Source organism: Patiria miniata, unplaced genomic scaffold (genome assembly GCF_015706575.1).
Source record: "Patiria miniata isolate m_02_andy unplaced genomic scaffold, ASM1570657v1 HiC_scaffold_10, whole genome shotgun sequence".
Lineage (NCBI taxonomy): Eukaryota > Metazoa > Echinodermata > Asteroidea > Valvatida > Asterinidae > Patiria > Patiria miniata.
Window position 1 is genome coordinate 14,332,042 of NW_024037048.1, and position 16,935 is coordinate 14,348,976.

Below are 16,935 nucleotides of genomic sequence, written 5' to 3' on the forward strand. Positions count from 1 at the left end.
AAATTAAGGTTCGACTGTTAGATTGGACTGTTTTCTGACCGCAGTTTTTCGCAAGTATAAAACATCAAGTTCCTTGCTGTGATTCAGAACAGTAAAGATGTATTGATCATTCAAAATAATATTTCAGAGGAACTACAAATCGGTGTTTTACATTTTCGGTTTCAAAAAACAAGGCTCGCAAAACCTGGACTCTTTATAACCTGGCCAATATTTTTGGCACGATCAAGCACACTCTTACTTTTTGCCTCCCTTTTTCCTATTGACTTTATCGTTTAAATTTTCAAACATGAAATCCTAGTGCAATGTACTCACATTATTTCCGGATATCACTCAAACTCAATCAGAATGAAAAGTTATGCGGAAGTTGGTCACGGAAGAACGTATACAGGTATCCGGACATCTCAAAATGCCGGTCTTATTTGTGTTATTATTTGTGGATATTCTCAGTGCCTTTGAACTCTGTTGTTCAACTGGCATTTGCTATAGTTCAAAGTGCGCCATTCCTGTTTCATCAAGTTACTTTTAAGCATTGCAGGATAAAAGTGTCACTGGTCAGAATAGACTAGAGGGCGCAAATACAAACGCACTGGATCATGATGATGCACACAGTTTTATACAAGTTCAATAGCTGGATGCATTATGTAGAATTCATGGATAGATTTGATTTTTGGAGAACGAATTTGAGATAAATAGTCAACCCAAATTACATTTTTACTGAACAGACATTTTTTGGCCGTATTGTACTTGTGGAATTCAGCCATGCCTCCCCACCAAACTCCAAGTTATCTCCTAGAGGATTTTTAATGACTCATATTGTTGTTGGTATTTTTTTCAGCCAGCAATCCGCTCAAGTGTTGAAGAGTGCTTCTGCGAGAGAATTCAAGAACTGTGCTTAGGTGAGTGTCTGTTGACATTTTCTTCATTCAAGCATCAGAATAGAGCAGTGATTTGGTAGGAGACCGTTCCTTTTTTCTATGCATTGAATCTTTTTGGTCAAAATTAGAAACCAGAAAACGTCATTCAATTACCTCTACGAAAAATATCATCCTGGCCATGATGGTTAGGCTTCTCAATTTCCCTTCTTAAAAAATATCCTCCAAGCCATAGTCTCCTCAATTATCCCTTCTAAAAAATCCTCCTAGCAATGATGGTTAGTCTCCTCAATGATCACATCTAAAAAATATCTTCCAAGCCGTCATGCTTTGTCTGTTCAATAATCTCGTCTAAAAAATATCCTCCAAGCCATGATGATTACTCTCCTAAATTATTATCCATTCTAAAAAATAGCTTCCAAGCCGTGATGGTTTGTGCGTTAAATAATCTCTTCTAAAACAAATCCTCCCATTCATGATAGTTAGTTTCCTCAATTATCCCTTCTTAACAAATATCCTCCAAGCCATGATGGTTTTTATTTCAATAATCCCTTCAAAATATTCCTCCTAGCGGTGATGATTAGTCTCAACAATAATTCTCCCTTTAGAAAAAATCCTCCTAGCCATGATGGTTAGTCTCCTTAATAATTATCCCTTCTAAAACAATATCCTCCTAGCCGTGATGATAACTCTCCTCAATTTTATCCATTCTAAAAAAATAGCTGGTAAGACGTGATGGTTTGTGTGTTCAATAATCTCTTCTAAAACAAAATATCCTCCCATTCAGCTGGTTAGTTTCCTCAGTTATCCCTTCTAAACTAAAAAATATCATCCAAGCCGTGATGGTTAGTCTCCTCAATTATCCCTTCTGAATAAATATCCTCCAAGCCATGATGGTTTTCATTTCATTAATCCCTTCTAAAAAATACCTCCTTGTCATGAGTGTGAGTCTCCGCAATTATCTGTTCTAGAAAATATCCTCCAAGCCATGATGGTTTGTCGCTTCAATTATCTCTTCTAAAAATATCCTCCAAGCCATGATGGTTTTCATTTCAATAATCCCTTCTAAAAATCTCCTCCTAACCGTGATGATAAGTCACCTCAATGATCCCTTTAAAAAAAATCCTGCTAGCAATGGTGGTTAATCTCCTCAATGATCACTTCTAAAAATATCTTCCTAGTCATGATGGTTATCCGGTTCGTAAGTGACTTCGTCATACACGCGCACGCACCACTGATTACGAGCGCCCATTGGATAAACACTCAAGTTGCGTTAACTTCCGGTTCCATTGGTGCCATGCTACACCATGTACAGAAAGTTGAGATGACGTCACACTTACGAACCGGATAGTTTCCTCAATGATCACATCTAAAAAAATATCTTCCAAGCCGTGATGGTTTGTCTGTTCAATTATCCCTTCTAAAAAATATCCTCCTAGCCGTGATGATAAGTCACCTCAGTTAGGCCTATCCCTTAAAAAAAACCTCCTAGCCGTGGTGATTAGCCTCCTCAATTATCCCTTTACAAAAAATATCCTCCTAGCAATGATGGTTAGTCTCCTCAATAATCACATCTAAAAAATATCTTCCAAGCCGTGATGTTTTTATTTCAATAATCCCTTCTAAAAAATATCCTCCTAGCCGTGATGATTAGTCTCCTCAATGATCAATCCTAAAAAATATATTCCAAGCCTTGATGGTTTGGCTGTTCAATAATCTCGTCTGAAAAATATCCTCCAAGCCATGATGGTTTTTATTTCAATAAGCCCTTCTAAAAAATATCCTCCTAGCTGTGATGGTTAGTCTCCTCAATTATCCCTCTCAAAAAAATATCTTCCAAGCCGTGATGGATTGTGTGTTCAATAATCTCTTCTAAAAATATCCTCCAAGTCAAGATGATAAATTTCCTCAATCATCTCTTCTAAAAAAAAAAATCCTCCGAGCCATGATGGTTAGTCTCCTCAATTATCCCTTCTAAAACAATATCCTCATGGCCATGATGGGTATACAGTCTCCTCAATCATCCCTTCTAAAAAATATCCTCCTAGCCGTGATGATAAGTCTCATCAATTATCCATTCTCAAAAAAATATCTTCCAAACCGTTATGGATTGTGTGCTCAATAATCTCTTCTAAAACATATCCTCCTAGCCATTATAGTTAGTCTCCTCAATTACCCTTCTAAAAAAATACCCTCCTAGCCATGATGGTTAGGCTCCTCAATGATCATTCCTAAAAATTATCTTCCTAGCCGTGATGGTTTGTCTGTTCAATAATCTCGTCTGAAAAAATATCCTCCAAGCCATGATGGTTTTTTTTTTCAATAAGCCCTTCTTAAAAATATCCTCCTAGCTGTGATGGTTAGTCTCCTCAATTATCCCTTCTTAAAAAATATCTTCCAAGCAGTGATGGATTGTGTTTACTAATCTCGTCTAAAAAATATCCTCCAAGTCAAGATGATTAGTCTCCTCAATAATCCATTCAAAAAAATATGCTCCGAGCCATGATGGTTTTCATTCAATAATCCCTTCTAAAAATATGCTCCTAACTGTGATGATAAGTCTCCTCAATTATCTCTTCTTAAATATCCTCCTAGCCATGATTGTTCGTCTCCTCAATTATCCTTTCTAAAAAAAAAAATTGCCTCCTAGCCGTGATGATAAGTTTCCTCAATTATTTCTTCTAAAAATATATCCTCCAAGCAATGATGGTTGATCTCCTCAATTATCCCTTCAAAAATATCCCCCTAGCCGTGATGATTAGTCTCCAAAATTATCCCTTCTTAAATATTTCTTCCAATCCATGATGGTTGTCATTTCAATAATTCCTGCTAAAATAATTTCCCCTCAGCCGTGATGATAAGTCTCCTCAATAATCCATTCAAAAAAATATGCTCCGAGCCATGATGGTTTTCATTCAATAATCCCTTCTAAAAATATGCTCCTAACTGTGATGATAAGTCTCCTCAATTATCTCTTCTTAAATATCCTCCTAGCCATGATTGTTCGTCTCCTCAATTATCCTTTCTAAAAAAGAAATTAGCCTCTTAGCCGTGATGATAAGTTTCCTCAATTATTTCTTCTAAAAAAATATCCTCCAAGCAATGATGGTTGATCTCCTCAATTATCCCTTCAAAAATATCCTCCTAGCCGTGATGATTAGTCTCCAAAATTATCCCTTCTAAAATATTTCTTCCAATCCATGATGGTTGTCATTTTAATAATTCCTGCTAAAATAATTTCCCCTCAGCCGTGATGATAAGTCTCCTCAATTATCTCTTCTAAAATAAATCCTCCTCGCCATGATGGTTAGCCTCCTCAATTATCCCTTCTAAAAAAATATCCTCCAAGCAATGATGGTTAGTCTCCTCTATTATCACTTCTCAAAATATCCTCCTAGCCATGATGGTTAGTCTCTTCAATGATCACATCTTAAAATTATCTTCCAAGACTTGATGGTTTGTCTGTACAATAATCTCGTCTAAAAATATCCTCTAACCATGATAGTTTTTATTTCAATAATCCCTTCTGAAAAAATATCCTCCTAGCCGTGATGATTAGTCTCCTCAATTATCCCTTCTTAAAAAATATCTTCCAAGCCGTGATGGATTGTGTTTACTAATCTCGTCTAAAAAATATCCTCCAAGTCAAGATGATTAGTCTCCTCAATAATCCATTCAAAAAAATATGCTCCGAGCCATGATGGTTTTCATTTAATAATCCCTTCTAAACATATGCTCCTAACTGTGATGATAAGTCTCCTCAATTATCTCTTCTTAAATATTCTCCTAGCCATGATTGTTCGTCTCCTCAATTATCCTTTCTAAAAAAAAGAAATTAGCCTCCTAGCCGTGATGATAAGTTTCCTCAATTATTTCTTCTAAAAAAATATCCTCCAAGCAATGATGGTTGATCTCCTCAATTATCCCTTCAAAAATATCCTCCTAGCCGTGATGATTAGTCTCCAAAATTATCCCTTCTAAAATATTTCTTCCAATCCATGATGGTTGTCATTTTAATAATTCCTGCTAAAATAATTTCCCCTCAGCCGTGATGATAAGTCTCCTCAATAATCCATTCAAAAAAATATGCTCCGAGCCATGATGGTTTTCATTCAATAATCCCTTCTAAAAATATGCTCCTAACTGTGATGATAAGTCTCCTCAATTATCTCTTCTTAAATATCCTCCTAGCCATGATTGTTCGTCTCCTCAATTATCCTTTCTAAAAAAGAAATTAGCCTCTTAGCCGTGATGATAAGTTTCCTCAATTATTTCTTCTAAAAAAATATCCTCCAAGCAATGATGGTTGATCTCCTCAATTATCCCTTCAAAAATATCCTCCTAGCCGTGATGATTAGTCTCCAAAATTATCCCTTCTTAAATATTTCTTCCAATCCATGATGGTTGTCATTTTAATAATTCCTGCTAAAATAATTTCCCCTCAGCCGTGATGATAAGTCTCCTCAATTATCTCTTCTAAAAAAAATCCTCCTCGCCATGATGGTTAGCCTCCTCAATTATCCCTTCTAAAAAAATATCCTCCAAGCAATGATGGTTAGTCTCCTCTATTATCACTTCTCAAAATATCCTCCTAGCCATGATGGTTAGTCTCTTCAATGATCACATCTTAAAATTATCTTCCAAGACTTGATGGTTTGTCTGTACAATAATCTCGTCTAAAAATATCCTCTAACCATGATAGTTTTTATTTCAATAATCCCTTCTGAAAAAATATCCTCCTAGCCGTGATGATTAGTCTCCTCAATTATCCCTTCTTAAAAAATATCTTCCAAGCCGTGATGGATTGTGTTTACTAATCTCGTCTAAAAAATATCCTCCAAGTCAAGATGATTAGTCTCCTCAATAATCCATTCAAAAAAATATGCTCCAAGCCATGATGGTTTTCATTTAATAATCCCTTCTAAAAATATGCTCCTAACTGTGATGATAAGTCTCCTCAATTATCTCTTCTTAAATATCCTCCTAGCCATGATTGTTCGTCTCCTCAATTATCCTTTCTAAAAAAAAGAAATTAGCCTCCTAGCCGTGATGATAAGTTTCCTCAATTATTTCTTCTAAAAAAATATCCTCCAAGCAATGATGGTTGATCTCCTCAATTATCCCTTCAAAAATATCCTCCTAGCCGTGATGATTAGTCTCCAAAATTATCCCTTCTAAAATATTTCTTCCAATCCATGATGGTTGTCATTTTAATAATTCCTGCTAAAATAATTTCCCCTCAGCCGTGATGATAAGTCTCCTCAATAATCCATTCAAAAAAATATGCTCCGAGCCATGATGGTTTTCATTCAATAATCCCTTCTAAAAATATGCTCCTAACTGTGATGATAAGTCTCCTCAATTATCTCTTCTTAAATATCCTCCTAGCCATGATTGTTCGTCTCCTCAATTATCCTTTCTAAAAAAGAAATTAGCCTCTTAGCCGTGATGATAAGTTTCCTCAATTATTTCTTCTAAAAAAATATCCTCCAAGCAATGATGGTTGATCTCCTCAATTATCCCTTCAAAAATATCCTCCTAGCCGTGATGATTAGTCTCCAAAATTATCCCTTCTAAAATATTTCTTCCAATCCATGATGGTTGTCATTTTAATAATTCCTGCTAAAATAATTTCCCCTCAGCCGTGATGATAAGTCTCCTCAATTATCTCTTCTAAAAAAAATCCTCCTCGCCATGATGGTTAGCCTCCTCAATTATCCCTTCTAAAAAAATATCCTCCAAGCAATGATGGTTAGTCTCCTCTATTATCACTTCTCAAAATATCCTCCTAGCCATGATGGTTAGTCTCTTCAATGATCACATCTTAAAATTATCTTCCAAGACTTGATGGTTTGTCTGTACAATAATCTCGTCTAAAAATATCCTCTAACCATGATAGTTTTTATTTCAATAATCCCTTCTGAAAAAATATCCTCCTAGCCGTGATGATTAGTCTCCTCAATTATCCCTTCTTAAAAAATATCTTCCAAGCCGTGATGGATTGTGTTTACTAATCTCGTCTAAAAAATATCCTCCAAGTCAAGATGATTAGTCTCCTCAATAATCCATTCAAAAAAATATGCTCCGAGCAATGATGGTTTTCATTTAATAATCCCTTCTAAAAATATGCTCCTAACTGTGATGATAAGTCTCCTCAATTATCTCTTCTTAAATATCCTCCTAGCCATGATTGTTCGTCTCCTCAATTATCCTTTCTAAAAAAAAGAAATTAGCCTCCTAGCCGTGATGATAAGTTTCCTCAATTATTTCTTCTAAAAAAATATCCTCCAAGCAATGATGGTTGATCTCCTCAATTATCCCTTCAAAAATATCCTCCTAGCCGTGATGATTAGTCTCCAAAATTATCCCTTCTAAAATATTTCTTCCAATCCATGATGGTTGTCATTTTAATAATTCCTGCTAAAATAATTTCCCCTCAGCCGTGATGATAAGTCTCCTCAATTATCCCTTCTTAAAAAATATCTTCCAAGCCGTGATGGATTGTGTTTACTAATCTCGTCTAAAAAATATCCTCCAAGTCAAGATGATTAGTCTCCTCAATAATCCATTCAAAAAAATATGCTCCGAGCCATGATGGTTTTCATTTAATAATCCCTTCTAAAAATATGCTCCTAACTGTGATGATAAGTCTCCTCAATTATCTCTTCTTAAATATTCTCCTAGCCATGATTGTTCGTCTCCTGAGTTATCCTTTCTAAAAAAAAGAAATTAGCCTCCTAGCCGTGATGATAAGTTTCCTCAATTATTTCTTCTAAAAAAATATCCTCCAAGCAATGATGGTTGATCTCCTCAATTATCCCTTCAAAAATATCCTCCTAGCCGTGATGATTAGTCTCCAAAATTATCCCTTCTAAAATATTTCTTCCAATCCATGATGGTTGTCATTTTAATAATTCCTGCTAAAATAATTTCCCCTCAGCCGTGATGATAAGTCTCCTCAATAATCCATTCAAAAAAATATGCTCCGAGCCATGATGGTTTTCATTCAATAATCCCTTCTAAAAATATGCTCCTAACTGTGATGATAAGTCTCCTCAATTATCTCTTCTTAAATATCCTCCTAGCCATGATTGTTCGTCTCCTCAATTATCCTTTCTAAAAAAGAAATTAGCCTCTTAGCCGTGATGATAAGTTTCCTCAATTATTTCTTCTAAAAAAATATCCTCCAAGCAATGATGGTTGATCTCCTCAATTATCCCTTCAAAAATATCCTCCTAGCCGTGATGATTAGTCTCCAAAATTATCCCTTCTAAAATATTTCTTCCAATCCATGATGGTTGTCATTTTAATAATTCCTGCTAAAATAATTTCCCCTCAGCCGTGATGATAAGTCTCCTCAATTATCTCTTCTAAAAAAAATCCTCCTCGCCATGATGGTTAGCCTCCTCAATTATCCCTTCTAAAAAAATATCCTCCAAGCAATGATGGTTAGTCTCCTCTATTATCACTTCTCAAAATATCCTCCTAGCCATGATGGTTAGTCTCTTCAATGATCACATCTTAAAATTATCTTCCAAGACTTGATGGTTTGTCTGTACAATAATCTCGTCTAAAAATATCCTCTAACCATGATAGTTTTTATTTCAATAATCCCTTCTGAAAAAATATCCTCCTAGCCGTGATGATTAGTCTCCTCAATTATCCCTTCTTAAAAAATATCTTCCAAGCCGTGATGGATTGTGTTTACTAATCTCGTCTAAAAAATATCCTCCAAGTCAAGATGATTAGTCTCCTCAATAATCCATTCAAAAAAATATGCTCCGAGCCATGATGGTTTTCATTCAATAATCCCTTCTAAAAATATGCTCCTAACTGTGATGATAAGTCTCCTCAATTATCTCTTCGTAAATATCCTCCTAGCCATGATTGTTCGTCTCCTCAATTATCCTTTCTAAAAAAAAGAAATTAGCCTCCTAGCCGTGATGATAAGTTTCCTCAATTATTTCTTCTAAAAAAATATCCTCCAAGCAATGATGGTTGATCTCCTCAATTATCCCTTCAAAAATATCCTCCTAGCCGTGATGATTAGTCTCCAAAATTATCCCTTCTAAAATATTTCTTCCAATCCATGATGGTTGTCATTTTAATAATTCCTGCTAAAATAATTTCCCCTCAGCCGTGATGATAAGTCTCCTCAATTATCCCTTCTTAAAAAATATCTTCCAAGCCGTGATGGATTGTGTTTACTAATCTCGTCTAAAAAATATCCTCCAAGTCAAGATGATTAGTCTCCTCAATAATCCATTCAAAAAAATATGCTCCGAGCCATGATGGTTTTCATTTAATAATCCCTTCTAAAAATATGCTCCTAACTGTGATGATAAGTCTCCTCAATTATCTCTTCTTAAATATCCTCCTAGCCATGATTGTTCGTCTCCTCAATTATCCTTTCTAAAAAAAAGAAATTAGCCTCCTAGCCGTGATGATAAGTTTCCTCAATTATTTCTTCTAAAAAAATATCCTCCAAGCAATGATGGTTGATCTCCTCAATTATCCCTTCAAAAATATCCTCCTAGCCGTGATGATTAGTCTCCAAAATTATCCCTTCTAAAATATTTCTTCCAATCCATGATGGTTGTCATTTTAATAATTCCTGCTAAAATAATTTCCCCTCAGCCGTGATGATAAGTCTCCTCAATAATCCATTCAAAAAAATATGCTCCGAGCCATGATGGTTTTCATTCAATAATCCCTTCTAAAAATATGCTCCTAACTGTGATGATAAGTCTCCTCAATTATCTCTTCTTAAATATCCTCCTAGCCATGATTGTTCGTCTCCTCAATTATCCTTTCTAAAAAAGAAATTAGCCTCTTAGCCGTGATGATAAGTTTCCTCAATTATTTCTTCTAAAAAAATATCCTCCAAGCAATGATGGTTGATCTCCTCAATTATCCCTTCAAAAATATCCTCCTAGCCGTGATGATTAGTCTCCAAAATTATCCCTTCTAAAATATTTCTTCCAATCCATGATGGTTGTCATTTTAATAATTCCTGCTAAAATAATTTCCCCTCAGCCGTGATGATAAGTCTCCTCAATTATCTCTTCTAAAAAAAATCCTCCTCGCCATGATGGTTAGCCTCCTCAATTATCCCTTCTAAAAAAATATCCTCCAAGCAATGATGGTTAGTCTCCTCTATTATCACTTCTCAAAATATCCTCCTAGCCATGATGGTTAGTCTCTTCAATGATCACATCTTAAAATTATCTTCCAAGACTTGATGGTTTGTCTGTACAATAATCTCGTCTAAAAATATCCTCTTACCATGATAGTTTTTATTTCAATAATCCCTTCTGAAAAAATATCCTCCTAGCCGTGATGATTAGTCTCCTCAATTATCCCTTCTCAAAAAAATATCTTCCAAGCCGTTATGGTTAGTCTCCTCAATTATCACTTCTAAAAAATATCCTCCTAGCAATGATGTTTGTCTCATCATTTAGCCCTTCTATAAATATCCTCCTGGCCATGATGGTAAGTCTCCTCAATTATCACTTCTAAAAGATATCCTCCTAGCAATGATGGTTAGTCTTCTCATTTAGCCCTTCTAAAAATATCCTCATGGCCATGATGGTTAGTCTCCTCGATTATCACTTCTAAAAGAAATCCTCCTAGCAATGATGGTTAGTCTCCTCCTTTAGCCCTTCTAAAAAATATCCTCCTGGCCATGATGGCTAGTCTCCTCTATTACTATTCTAAAAAATATCCTCCTCTGGCCATGATGGTAAGTCTCCTCAATTATAACTTCTAAAAGATATCCTCCTAGCAATGATGGTTAGTCTCCTCATTTAGCCCTTCTAAAAAATATCCTCCTGGCCATGATGGTTAGCCACTCAATTATAACTTCTAAAAAATATCCTCCTGGCCATGATGCTTACTTTCCTCATTTATAGCCCTTCTAAAAAATATCCTCCTAGCCATGATGCTTACTCTCCTCATTTATAGCCCTTTTAAAAAATATCTTCCTGGCCATAATGGTTAGTCTCCTCAATTATCACTTCTAAAAGATATCCTCCTAGCAATGATGGTTAGTCTCCTCCTTTAGCCCTTCTAAAAAATATCCTCCTGGCCATGATGCTTATTCTTCTCATTTATAGCCCTTCTAAAAAAATCCTTCTAGCCATGATGGTTAGTCTCCTCATTTAGCCCTTCTTAAAATATCCTCTTGGCCATGATGGTTTAGTCTCCTCAATTATCACTTCTAAAAAATATCCTCCTTGTCATGATGTTTATTCTCCACAATGATCACATGTTAAAAATATCTTCCAATCCATGATGGATTGTCTGTACAATAATCTCGTCTAAAAAATATCCTCTAACCATGATAGTTTTTATTTCAATAATCCCTTCTGAAAAAATATCCTCCTAGCCGTGATGATTAGTCTCCTCAATTATCTCTTCTTAAATATCCTCCTAGCCATGATTGTTCGTCTCCTCAATTATCCTTTCTAAAAAAGAAATTAGCCTCTTAGCCGTGATGATAAGTTTCCTCAATTATTTCTTCTAAAAAAATATCCTCCAAGCAATGATGGTTGATCTCCTCAATTATCCCTTCAAAAATATCCTCCTAGCCGTGATGATTAGTCTCCAAAATTATCCCTTCTAAAATATTTCTTCCAATCCATGATGGTTGTCATTTTAATAATTCCTGCTAAAATAATTTCCCCTCAGCCGTGATGATAAGTCTCCTCAATTATCTCTTCTAAAAAAAATCCTCCTCGCCATGATGGTTAGCCTCCTCAATTATCCCTTCTAAAAAAATATCCTCCAAGCAATGATGGTTAGTCTCCTCTATTATCACTTCTCAAAATATCCTCCTAGCCATGATGGTTAGTCTCTTCAATTATCACATCTTAAAATTATCTTCCAAGACTTGATGGTTTGTCTGTACAATAATCTCGTCTAAAAATATCCTCTTACCATGATAGTTTTTATTTCAATAATCCCTTCTGAAAAAATATCCTCCTAGCCGTGATGATTAGTCTCCTCAATTATCCCTTCTCAAAAAAATATCTTCCAAGCCGTTATGGTTAGTCTCCTCAATTATCACTTCTAAAAAAATATCCTCCTAGCAATGATGTTTGTCTCATCATTTAGCCCTTCTATAAATATCCTCCTGGCCATGATGGTAAGTCTCCTCAATTATCACTTCTAAAAGATATCCTCCTAGCAATGATGGTTAGTCTTCTCATTTAGCCCTTCTAAAAATATCCTCATGGCCATGATGGTTAGTCTCCTCGATTATCACTTCTAAAAGAAATCCTCCTAGCAATGATGGTTAGTCTCCTCCTTTAGCCCTTCTAAAAAATATCCTCCTGGCCATGATGGCTAGTCTCCTCTATTACTATTCTAAAAAATATCCTCCTCTGGCCATGATGGTAAGTCTCCTCAATTATAACTTCTAAAAGATATCCTCCTAGCAATGATGGTTAGTCTCCTCATTTAGCCCTTCTAAAAAATATCCTCCTGGCCATGATGGTTAGCCACTCAATTATAACTTCTAAAAAATATCCTCCTGGCCATGATGCTTACTTTCCTCATTTATAGCCCTTCTAAAAAATATCCTCCTAGCCATGATGCTTACTCTCCTCATTTATAGCCCTTTTAAAAAATATCTTCCTGGCCATAATGGTTAGTCTCCTCAATTATCACTTCTAAAAGATATCCTCCTAGCAATGATGGTTAGTCTCCTCCTTTAGCCCTTCTAAAAAATATCCTCCTGGCCATGATGCTTATTCTTCTCATTTATAGCCCTTCTAAAAAAATCCTTCTAGCCATGATGGTTAGTCTCCTCATTTAGCCCTTCTTAAAATATCCTCTTGGCCATGATGGTTTAGTCTCCTCAATTATCACTTCTAAAAAATATCCTCCTTGTCATGATGTTTATTCTCCACAATGATCACATGTTAAAAATATCTTCCAATCCATGATGGATTGTCTGTACAATAATCTCGTCTAAAAAATATCCTCTAACCATGATAGTTTTTATTTCAATAATCCCTTCTGAAAAAATATCCTCCTAGCCGTGATGATTAGTCTCCTCAATTATCCCCTCTCAAAAAAATATTTTCCAAGCCGTGATGGATTGTGTGTTAAATAATCTCTTTAGAAAAAAAATATCCTTCAAGTCAAAATGATTAGTTTCCTCAATTATCTACCCTAAAACATATCCTCCATGCCATGATGGTTTTTATTTTTATAATCCCCTCTAAAAAAACAACCTAGCAATGATGGTTTGTCTTCTCAATTATCCCTTCTAAAACAATATCCTCCTCGCCGTGATGGTTAGTCTCCTTAATTATCCCTTCTTAAAAATATCCTTCAAGCCGTGATGAGTCGTCTCCTCAATTATCCCTTCAAAATATCCTCCATGCCATGATGGTTTTCATTTAATAATCCCTTCTAAAAATATCCTCCTAGTCATGATGGTTTGTCTTCTCAATTATTCCTTCTAAAACAATATCCTCCTGGCCATGATGGTAAGTCTCCTCAATCATCCCTTCTAAAAAATATCCTCTATATCTTCTCATTTAAGAGTCAACTTAATTTGGCATTAGCGATTCGCTAAACGTCAATCGCATTGGCGATAAGAAAGAAAATTTAATAATTCGCTCTTTTTTTTATTTCCACAGAGTGATTACAACAATAAACAAACTGCTCACTTTGGTTTACATAAACAAATCTGTCTTTTGAGTGCTCAGAATGTATTTTCTTCTATCACTTTGACACTTTACATTTTTAAACTTCTGTTTTGAAATTTGTTAGGCATTCAAAATTTTCTTTGAAATAGCTGTAAATTCCTTTATCAAACTTTTTCCTCAATGTATGCGTATGCACAACTTTTGCTTTATCGTAAGTGGATGCCGTTTCTTACACACGCAAAAGAGTGTGCCCGCCGGCACACTATTTTGAAAACAGCAAAGCCTTCATTTTACTTATTTTATTTTACGTTTAATCAGGTGGAATAATTTTACAGGTTGTTTGAAACCAGTTCTATTGTGAAGTACACTTTCTGTACATTTGCAAATGATCTTAACTAATTTTAACTTGTTTTTGTTTAGATGTTTCTCCAAAAAAAAACCGCCCGTGCGTGAGTCTAGTCAGGGCCGTTGATGAACGAATTCCTACCGGAATAAATAATCAATCCAAATCACATTTCACCCGACAGAGATTTTTTGCGGCGTTTTACTGATACAATTCAGCTATGCCTCCCCCACCACCCCAAGTTATCTCCCATCTGACTTTCAATGACTCGTTTTTGTTGATATTATTTGCAGCCAGCAATCTGCTCGAGTGCTGAGGATTCCTTTCGTGAGAGAATTCAAGAACGTTACACTGATTCAGGTGAGTATCTGTTATTTGACATATCCTCACACAACTGTCAGAATTGAGCGTTTATTTAATGGCAGACTTTATCTTTTTGTGTGCATCGATAAACATTGTTGTCAAAACTGTAACAGAGAACGTCCTTGAAGGAAATTTATCATTAATATAGGTTTTCCGATCGAATTTGTCCAATGTGCATTCAAATTCAATTTCCTTTATTCAAAGTAAGGGATGCATACCCCTTGCTATTCAAAATAGATTTGTTTCTCTTACGAATTGTCGATGTGTATATGTGTTTTGTTTATTAAGGTAAAAACAACTACTTTGATCCGATTTTGGGCGTCTGCATGCCAAAGGAATTTTCATTTTTTGCGCACAATTGAACCCGCCCTGCGAGAAGCGAATTATTGTCTGACAGCCAATAATTTAAAGTTTGTGAAGCAATAATTCAGTAACTAAACTTTGTCGGATTTTTTTCCGTTCCATTACTAATTCAAAAGTAAATATATTATATATTTTCAGAAAAATAGCAATTGAAATCAAATTGTGGAGGTGAAACTCGAAGGTAGTACGGGAACTGCATCTTTAAACTAAAGCAATGTTGATAATACAGACACTCAAACCGTTGCTAGACATGCCATTTTTTGTATAGCAACACCATCAATTGAGATTTCATTCTCAGACAATCAGATTCCTCGTCAAATTCTCCAGGGTGCCTCGAACTAATGGCGAAACACGCTAAGTTTAATTGTCATTTTGTTTTATCTATTCACAATTAGGCCCCAAAAAAATAATAAGTCGGTCTCTGGTCAGCGCGCGCGTCGATTTTAATCATGCGCGTCGATCTTTTTTTTTCCAAAATGTTCCGCGGTAGCTCCAACAGCGCCCTCTATTTCCGCACCTCCTCAATGTGTTTTTAACCAAAGAGCACCAAGGAATGGGAAATTGCACCAAGGCAAATGATCGAAAGCACCAAGGCAAATTATGGAGGACACCAATGTACATGAGGACACCAAAAAAGCAAAATAGTACCCACCTTGTCTGTACAATCCAAGCTTGAAGAAAAAAAAAAAAAGCCGCGTGGCCGCGTCAATTCCGGAACTTTGGTCTGACCAGAGACCGATTTTTTTTTTTTTGGCCTTAGATTCGCAAAAGTAAAAAAATAACTAAATGAAAATAAGTATTGATTGCATCAATTGCTAGTTATTGTTTAAGCGGATTAGTTAGCATGTATATACATGTAATGTTATATTCTTAATCATGTTCTCATGATTTACTAAATTGTGTCCGCAATTACCGTTCTAATTCTTTGTTGTTCGTTGATCACGTTGTTATTCGTTTGTGATTGTTTATAACGTCAGTAAATCATAATATAGTTTTCCCATCCAATTTCGCAACTTACTCATGAAGTCGCAATGTTTACTCTTCAAATGGTCGCAGTTAGAGCGTTCGATTTTTTGGGATATTTACAACAACAAAAGGCGTGTGGACAGCATTTTTCGTGCTAAAAAAATCATTCAATTTTTTATTGGAGTTTTCACCGAGTAGGCGTATTTGTTATAGAGGAAGTATTCATATTCAGCGAAAGTGCAGTAAAATTAGGGGTCAACTTAATTTGGCATTAGCGATTCGCTAAACGTCAATCGCATTGGCGTTAAGAAAGAAAATTTAATAATTCGCTCTTTTTATTTCCACAGAGTGATAACAACAATAAACTAACTGCTCACTTCGGTTTACAGATCTGTCTTTTGAGTGCTCAGAATGTATTTTCTTCTATCACTTTGACACCTTACATTTTCAAACTTCTGTTTTGAAATTTGTTAGGCATTCAATATTTTCTTCGAAATAGCTATAAATTCCTTTATCAAACTTTTTCAAAAGCCATGTCATTTGCAACACTATAACGCAACATCTTAAGCAACTTATGTCATTGAACATGCGCTACTTTTATAAACGTACGCATCAAATTGAATTCTCGAGCGGGACTGAAATCTAAAGCGCAAGAAATTCAAGGCACAAGTCACGTTTTGATGCCTACTTTTTTACTCGTGCATGAAAATACTCTGAAAAATTGTGAACTTTCGCTAAATTCAACCGGGTGTTCAAAACGCTTGCCCATTTTTTAAAATATTGAATGAGCAAGGCGTGACATTGAAATTTGAATGACTTACTACTGCGTCATAAGTAGATGCAGGCAATATTTGAATAAACGTTTCAATAGAAATATTGGACTAATTTCAAGCATCAGTCAATGTCGTGAGAAATCCAACAATGTGCCATCAAAACAATTTGTGCTATCAAAATTAAATGAGAAAAAACTCACGAGTTTATCTAAATTGAATGATAAAATATTATTTATTACTAAAGTATAAAAGGTAATCAGTGTTCCTTCGTATGTTTTTCAGCCTTCACTGAACTCATTGTGATCTCTTCTTGGACCTGATCTTCAAGAAAGAACCATCGAGGTGGGTGTGGTGATTCTATCTGGACCGGGGAAGGGCAGAAATTTGCTCCGCCCCCCCCCCAAAAAAAATATTACAGATCCAGTACAGTGCGCTTCACCCTATCCGCATGCAATTTGGTGACTTTTATGAGACAATTCAATGGGTTGCCATGCCAACCAATTTTAAAAATTAGGCTTTTCATCAATGTTAGTTCCAGCCCCCTGATACGCCACTGTTATCACGAAGAACACATTCTGAATAGTGATTTCTTCAAT

General features: G+C 35.5%; 1 long non-coding RNA gene across 1 annotated transcript; it reads left to right on the forward strand.

The window, feature by feature from the left end:
* The first annotated feature begins 855 nt into the window (after window positions 1–855).
* On the forward strand, window positions 856–16,655 carry LOC119738684. Its single transcript, XR_005272489.1, has 3 exons — window positions 856–896; window positions 14,168–14,234; window positions 16,622–16,655. It is a non-coding gene; the product is annotated as an uncharacterized LOC119738684 (long non-coding RNA).
* Window positions 16,656–16,935: the final 280 nt, after the last annotated feature.